The sequence below is a fragment of the Sturnira hondurensis genome, unplaced genomic scaffold (assembly GCF_014824575.4).
Source record: "Sturnira hondurensis isolate 20B ecotype Veracruz unplaced genomic scaffold, ASM1482457v3 Scaffold0003038, whole genome shotgun sequence".
Classification (NCBI taxonomy): domain Eukaryota; kingdom Metazoa; phylum Chordata; class Mammalia; order Chiroptera; family Phyllostomidae; genus Sturnira; species Sturnira hondurensis.
This window is the reverse complement of record NW_028075669.1, coordinates 2,294,642-2,303,804: the sequence shown is the minus strand read 5'-3', so window position 1 is coordinate 2,303,804 and position 9,163 is coordinate 2,294,642.

Genomic DNA, 9,163 nt, shown 5'->3' with positions numbered 1-9,163 from the left:
TAAAAATTATTACCTATATTACATAAACACAAAACCCAATTATATCTATGATGTTTTGGACAAAAAGTCTAAAAACTTCCAAAATCAATGCACCAAAGTTCAAATTCTTTTGCTAGCCTATGTATGTATGCACATACATGTTTTGAGGTTTATGAATGAACACTGTAGAGTGAAAGCTTTTTGTACCAGTAAGTTATCACTATACAACAAACCGCCTTACAAATTAGTGGCTTTGAACAACAACCATATATTACTGCATATTAGTCAGTGAGTTGGTGGAATAGTCCTCTGGTCTCCTTTGGTCCCACTCATGCATCTGCAACCATCTGTGAGTCACCTATGGGATGGGCTGGCTTACTTAGCGGGTACTTAGTTTGGATGACTTGGTTCTTGTCCACATTATCTTGTATTTCTCTAGCAGACTAGCATGGGTGTGTTTTCATAATGATGGGAGGGGTCTAATAGAGCAAGCATAAATGAGCAAAGACTCTGCTTGTGTCATACTTGTTAACATTTAACTAAGGGGAGGTAGTTACAGGGGCAGGCCCATGATGAAGGGATGGGGGAAAATACTTCATCTGGAGTGGGAAGATACTACAAAGTCAAAGAGTATGGGTCCAGTGAGGGGTGAAGAATTTGAGTCATTTTTTTTACAATCCATGTACCATATTCTTTTAGTATAAAATGGGGACATCTTTTAAAGCAAAATTGATGAGGATTCATGGATGTGGTTACTGGTTCATATAGAAATGAAAATCAGCTTCCATGTCATCTTTGATACATATGAAACAGGCTATTGATGCCTTGAGAAATGACATGCATTACCTTAAAAATAAGTGGTACTTGGGTCATAATAATAGAACTATAATGTCTAGTACAATGAAATAAATTATCTTACTGTACTTTGCATTGAGCATCATATGTCATTTATTTGTCCCTTTAGGTGACATTTATTTCTACCTAATATGTGTCACTACACAGTTTAGAAAGGACTTTAGCAAAGTGGAGCATGATCAGTGGAAACAATTAAAATAGTGAGGAATCTGAAAACAATCAAGGAGAAATGGTTGAAGAATTTGGTGACTTTTGATTTGCAGAAGAGAGGACTTGGAGAGGGGGAATAAGCAATGTCTTCAAATATTTAAAAAGCTGTCATATAGAAAAGAGATAATATTGATGTACATCATCCGCAAAGGCAGAGCGGCCAATTGTTTTTACAAGTTCTTGACTATGACCTACAAGGCACTATGTGATTGGCTTCTTTCTATTTCTATCATCTTATTGCCTACCACTCCTCCTTGCTCACTGTAATCTAACAACATTGGCATCCTTGTAGTTCCTTGTACAAGGCACAGTTCTACCTCAGGGCCTTTTTACTTCCTGTTCTCTCTTCCTCCATGGAACACTGTTTCGGAAAATATTTGCACAAGTACAAACACTACAATATAGGGATATTAGGTTCTGAATAAACTGCATTAGAGATCTTCTAAATATTATATTATGTCCCTCCTTTCCCCAGAATGAAAGCCTTTTTGAGAATGTGCAAATGAGCTGGGTCTTGAATGGTTGGTCAGGATTTAGATCATAGCAGACATAGTCTAGAGGAAGAGCCTCAATTAAAGCATGGTCATATAAATGAGCACAAAATGTGTGTAGAATAAGAAGAGCAGCCAGCTTAATGTGAGCAGACAATATAATTTTTAGAAAGGTTGAGAGATGGAACAGGACAAGCGACATTAGCTTAAATCATAAAAAGGCTTGAATATCAGATTTTTAAAATTATTTATTTTTATTTTATTGTTGTTAAAGTACAGTTGTCTGCATTTTCCCCACACCACTCCCCCCACCCTAGTCATCTCCACTTCCCTCCCCTGATTCCACCCATCCCTTGGTTTTGTCCATGAATGAATATCAGATTTTTATTTTATTTGTAGAAGGCATGCATTTGGACTAAAAGAATAATATGTACATATGACATGATGGTGAAGCCTGGCAAAGGATTTTAGATGACACTAAACCTTTCTCCCAACTCCTCCTCTTTGGGAAGAGAAAACTGAGACCCGCAGAGAAGGAATAACTTGCCCAAGATTATGTAGATAGTTTATAGCATAGCTGAGGACAGGACTGAAGCTTTCTGATTGCTATCTCAGTGTATTTTTCCACTGTATAATGAAAGAGATAAAGTAAGAGTGGTATGTAATTGTAGTTGTAATTGTAATTGTAGTATGTAATTGTAATGGTAGGTGTTACATGCTTATTTAAACATGCAAGTAGTACATTGGGATGAATTCACTACTAACAGATGCTCAGAAGCAACTCCTGATGGCTTTAAAATGAACACATGTCTAGTAGTGACTGCTTTTATGAAGAGCTGTTCCACAGGGCACTATGTTCCTCTGCAAACAAGAAGACCTTCTATATTGTGTCCACTGTGGGTGGCCCAGATGGGGAAATGATTAAATTTATACATGAGATGGGAATGATCAGGTGCTTCTCACCACCTTCTCAATGGTTTTCTTTAATTTCCAAATGCTTCATTGGCTGGAATCCCTGGGTTTTAATTGGTGGATGGCCTATTACATGGTTTCCCAGTGCACTTCATTTCCAAAGGCCATCACTATCCATCACTACTTTGGGTTAGACTAAGGATATTCATAGTTGGCAGAGCTGCCATATTGATTGGGAAATCCAGACTGGAGGCATGGGTGACAAAGTAACTTCTCATGCCTACATTTAAGACTCAATGATTAATGTTTTCTTAAGGAGAGGAAACTGGAACTACTTCTGATGAACCATGGGGCTTCTAGAGAACCTATCTCTTGTGAAGTACCCAATTATTATTCTGTTAGCTAATTGTTATGAATCTATAAACTACTGTTTAATAGGCTTAGAGTAAGAAAAAATTAGTTTCAAATTTCTGTTCCACAATTTACTAGGTATGTAACTTTAGACAATTGATTAAATCTCTTCTCTCAGTTCTAAAAAGAGAAAATTAATGGTATTTATTTAATAGAGTTTTTTGGGGAATTCAATGAGATATTTCTCTGTGTTAAAATTGTCACTATGAGTTATATAGATAGATCAAACTAAAACTGAACCACTTTGTCTCAGTAACCCACATTCTCATAAGAAAAATAATATTAAGTTTATTTTATAGAAAATAGAACTTTGAGGGGGAAATGCTGGATAGGTAAATTTAGATAACATCTAAAGGATAAATAACACTAAGTTTAGAAAAATGGCAGTTTTGTATATCTTACCATATGGGGACCCTAGGTAGTCAGAAAGTTTAATGAGGATGTCATGAAGATATGTGCCAAAAGGGAGATGAATGTAGGGGAGGGGGAAACAAATTCTACTATGGTAAAGGCCTTTTAAAATCTGTGATAAGTCATCTTTTTTGGTAAGGCAGGAAAGTGCAGTAGACTGGGATTTACTAGACCAGATGAGTCCTGATTCCATTATTCACTAGATTTGTGACTATACACAAGTCACTTAAAATCACTAGACCTTAATTTCTTCATCTATAAAATGAGTGTCAGACTACAATAGGAGACTACCAATATTTCTCAACTTAAACTGGGCATTTTTGTACAGCCTAGTAGATAAGAATTGTTTTTAAAAGTTGTTTGAAAATAGAAACAAAGAAGATATGACAAAGACCATAGATAGTCCTTAAAGCCTAAAACATTTGCTATCTAGCCCTTCATAAAGTTTTCCAATTTATGGAATAGATGACCAGTTAGGTACTTTTCACTGGTGACAGTACATGATTCTAGTTTTTGGTTTATTTTTAAGTGTATCAATGGACAGATATTGTTTTATTTCCCTTTCAACTTTTACCTTCACACTAAAATGTATGCAATCCATTAAATAATAAGTGATTAAAATTAAGGGCCTATAGAAGTAATTTCATCCAGCCTTTCATTTTCAGATGAAGAAACTGAGGGCCAGAGAATTTACTGTGTCACTTTCTTATAGCTTATTAGTGGCAGAACCAAGAAAAAAAACCCTGAATTTTCTAACTTCTTATCTGATCATTTCGGTACTGCACTCTGATACTTCAATAGTAGTAATTTCAAAGTGCTTAAACTTTTCCATCTCCTTGCTTTTTTACTAGATCAACTCCTTTAGGTTTTTTTGTTCCATTACATAAATATTGGTATCATCTTTGTAGCTCACAAGCACTGCTGCTGTAAGACTTAAAGACCATGATGCTAATGTGGAGATATGAACAATAGATGAATATTTGAGTGAACTTGATATCACATTAATTTTATAACCAACATGAATATATCTCATAATTTTGGGATAAAGTTGTTGATAGAGTAGGACTGAAGAAAGTTCATGGTCTTTGATGGTTAAAGATTGCTTTGGTACATATTAATAGCTTTGTGGAGAACTACCATATGGCATGTTCTCAAATCTCTAACTATGACACAAGTGAAATCATGTGGTCTTCACATGATTTTAAGGTCCATAAAGATAGAGAGAAATGCCTTCTCAATCACTATATCCTATAACACATGCTTTCATTTAGTCTTTGTTGAGTTGAAGTCCATGCAACTGCAATATAGAAGGCTTCCCCATAGGACATACCCTGTTCCTTCCAGCTCTAGCTACAGTTCTATTTTTTTAAAGATTTTATTTATTTATCTTTAGAGGGAGAGGGAAGGAAAGAGGGAGAGAAATATCAATGTATGGTTGCCTCTTGTGTGTCTCCCACCAGAAACTGGCCTGCAACCCAGGCATGTGCCCTGACCGGGAATCGAACAGTGATTCTTTGGTTCGCAGGCCTGCACTCAATCCACTGAGCTACACCAGCTAGGGCCAGTTCTATTTCTTTTTGAAACTTCTTGGATAGTTGCAACTCTCATTGATTTCTCCAAATGAGAAATTTAAAAAAATTATTAAATTATAGTTGGCATATAATATTATATTAGTTTCAGGTGTGCAATATGGCGATTCAACATTTTTATACTTTATGATATATGATCACCACAGTCTAGTAACATACATAATCTGTCACTGTGCAAAGTTATGATGTTATTGAAAATATTCCCTGTGCTGTAAATTACATTCTTGTGAGCATTTATTTTATAACTGAAAGCTTGAAAATCTTACTCCCCTTGATCTTCATGCATGCTCCTCCATCCCTCTCCTATGGCTACTATCAGTTTTTTTCTCTGTATCTATGATCTGTTTCTTTTCATTTTGTTTGTCTGGGTTCCACATATAAGTGAAATAAAGTACTTGTCTTTCTCTGTGTACTTATTTCATTTAGCCTAATATCCTCTAGGTCTATCAATGTTATCACAAATGGCAGTTTCCTTCTTTTCTGTTGCTGATTAAAATTCATATATGTATGAAAATATATATCTCACATATTATTTATCTATTCATCTACTGATGGACACATAAGTTGCTTCCATACCTTGGCTATTATTGTAAACAATGCTACAATGAACCTAGCAGTACATATATCTTTTTGAATAAATATTTTTATGTTCTTCAGTTAAGTACCCAGAAGTGGAATTTCTGGATCACACAGTAGTTCCACTTTTAATTTTTGAAGAGCCTCCATACTGTTTTCCATAGTGTCCACCCCAATTTATAATTTCACCAACAGTGTATTAGGGTTCCCTTTTCTTCACGTCCTTTCCAACAGTAGATATTTGTTCCCTTTTTTATAATAACTATTCTGAAAGGTGTGAGGTGGTATCTCATTGTGGTTTGATTTGCATTTCCCTGATCTCTCCCCATCTTGATTTCTTGTCTTTTACTCACAATTTCATGTTTCTCAACAAGATTTTCTTCTGAAAGCAGTACCCACTTAGTTCCTTTTGTTCTTTCACAATGCTAGACATGACAATATTGAATTGATTTGGATATAAATAGCTAAGTATATAATTGTGAATCATTTCTTATCATTGAAAACTTTTGTATAGGTCTTGCTTTCCAGCTTGATTTGAAATTGATTATTGATTGCCAGTGTCTATAAATGCAAATATGTTAATCGTGTACTTTGGGTTTCCCCAGGATGCATCTAAAAATTAGTGCTCCATGATGCTAAATACATTGGATGAAGAACCAGAAGACCGGGTTTTAATCTGATGAATAGTTTGACCTTAGGCAAAAATGAGTTGATATCTTAGACCCTCATCTGTAAAGTGAAGAAATTAGATGAGGTGATTACTGGGGTCCCTTTGTAGTTGTGTCATTTGGTGACTGAACATTTCCTTTATAAGAAGTAGGGTAATATAAAATGACAGTCAATTTATGGGTTAAATCTGGCGTCAAGCCTGTTTTTGTATTGCCTGTGATCTAAGAGTATGGGTTTTTTTTTTTACATTTTTAAAAAGATTCTATTTGTTTCTTTTTAGAGAGAGGGGACTATAAGGAGAAAGAGAGGGAGGGAAACATCAATGTGTAGTTGCCTCTTGTGCACCCAGTACTGGGGACCTGGTCCACAGCCCAGGCATGTGCCCTAAATGGGAATCAAACCAGCGACGTTTTGTTCACAGGCCTGTGATTTTTTACATTTTCACAGGTTATAAAAACAAAACAATAAGAATATGTAACAGAGATCCATGTACTACACAAAGCCTAACATATTTACCACCTGCCCACTTACATTAAAAGTTTCCTGACCCTTGGTACAAGGGATGTGAGCATGGCCCATTGCCTCAGCTCTGTCCACCCACCAATTGCATCACCTAAAGTATATTCTGTCAGTTTCTGAGCTCCAGTATTTTTTCTTTACAAATGAGGATGATAATGGCACCTACCAATATGCTTGTTGTAAAGATTAAATGAGTTTATATTTTAATGATATTAGAAAGGTGCCTGCCATAGCATTCTTGTTTAATAAATATAAACTCTTGTCATTATTCCTGTATTTCCTTGTAGGAGGCAATCGGCCAGTCAAAAAGGATGAAACTATGGAAAGAAAATTAGAGTACCTTGAACCATGACATTTTAGAATTGGAATGAGATTCCAATGCATCTAGTTAGTTCGTTTTTATAGCTGTAACTGAAGCTTAGGGAAATAAGTGGCTTATTCACAGCAATACAGTTTGTTATGGACTGGGCCTGTACATTTTCCTTTTTATTAAAGAGTGACATAGTGCTTCTTAATTCTGGAGATTGGCTCATGAGCTCATTACTTTTTAATTTTATAATCTGATACAAATTCATATTTATAGAAAAGTTAGAAAATAGTACAATAGTACAAACCTATTTGGTTTCCTAGAGGTTGACATTATCCTGCATTTGTTCTCCATGCCCATCTCTTGCTCTCATTCTTGATCTTCCTCTAGACAGATAAAGATTTTACTGAACTGTTTGAGAGTAATTTATAAATATGATATATATTTACACCCAATGCTTCAGTTTGTGTTTCTGAAAATAAAAAAAAAAACCTTTTATAGAAGGTTCCCAGAGTACAATTACAAAAATAAATACTGATACCATATTATTTAACTATAATCCCTTTTCAAATGTTGCTCATTTTCTCACTAATGTCCTTTTCAGTGAAAATATTTCTTAATTTGTTCCTTGAGAACACAAATGTATTTATTTTTCCTCAGGGATCTTTGGATACATAAAAATAATCATTAATTAATATTTTAGGAATTCAAATTTCCAAAATTGTCTTAGAATATCAGAAACTAAGCATAACATATCAAAATAAGACAGTTTATTAGAAATGCAAATTTAATTTAAAAATTTTTTTTTACTTCTTATTCAAGTACAGTTTTCTGTTTTATATTCCCTGCCCTGCCTCCCCCCAGTGCTCCCCACCACCCTCCCATTTGCGCCCTCCACCTTAATTATTGTCCATGTGTCCTTTATACTTATTCATGTGAGTCCCTCTCCTTTTCCCCTATGATTCTCTCCCCTCTCCTCTCTGGACCCTGTCAGCCTTTTCCATATTTGAGTGTCATTGGTCATATTTTGCTTGCTCGTTTGTTTTGTTGTTTAGCGCTCTGTTAAAGGTGAGATCATATGGTATTTGTCTTTCACCGCCTGGCTTATTTCACTCAGCATAATGCTTTCCAGTTCCATCCATGATGTTGCAAAAGGTAGGAGCTCCTTCTTCCTGTCTGCAGAATAGAATTCCATTGTGTAAATGTACCATAGCTTTTTGATCCAGTCATTTACCGATGGGCACCTAGGTTGCTTACAACTCTTGGCTATCGTGAATTGTGCTGCTATGAACATCGGGGTGCACAGGTTCTTTTGGATTGGTGCTTCAGGGTTCTTAGGATATATTCCGAAGGAATTGCTGGGTCAAAAGGCACGTTCATTTTTAGTTTTCTTAGAAAATTCCATACTATTTTCCATAGTGGTTGTACCAGTCTGCAATCCCACCAACAGTGAACTAGGGTCCCCTTTTCCCCACAACCTCTCCAGCACTTGTTGTTTGTTTCTTTGTTTATGATAGCCATTCTGACTGGTGTTAAGTGGTATCTCATTGTGGTTTTAATTTGCATCTCTCTGATAGCTAGCGATATTGAGCATCTCTTCATGTGTCTCTGGATCCTCTGTATATCCTCCTTGGAGAAATGTCTGTTCAAGTCCTCTGCCCATTTTTTAATTGGGTTGCTTGTCTTCTATGAGTGGAGTCAAGTGAGTTCTTTGTATATTTTGGAGATTAAACCTTTGTCTGAGGTATCATTGGCAAATACGTTTTCCCAAGCTGTTGTTTCTCTTTGTATCTTGATACTGTTTTCCTTCGCCATGCAGAAGCTTTTAATTTTGATGAGATCCCATTTGTTTATTAGTTCCTTTATATCCCTTGCTCTAGGGGACGTATCAGTAAACATCTTGCTGCGTGGAATATCTGAGATTTTCCTGCCAATGTTCTCCTCTAGGGCTTTAATGGTTTCACAGCTTATATTTAAGTCTTTTATCCACCTTGAATTTATTTTGGTGTATGGTGTAAGATGGTGCTCAAGTTTCATTTTTTTGCATGTAGCTGTCCAGTTCTCCCAACACCATTTGTTGAAAAGGCTGTCTTTACTCCATTTTATGTTATTGCCCCCTTTGTCGAATATTAATTGACTGTAGAGAGTTGGGTTTATTTCTGGGCTCTCTGTTCTATTCCATTGGTCTATGTGCCTGTTTTTGTGCCAGTACCAGGCTGTTTTGATTACAGTGG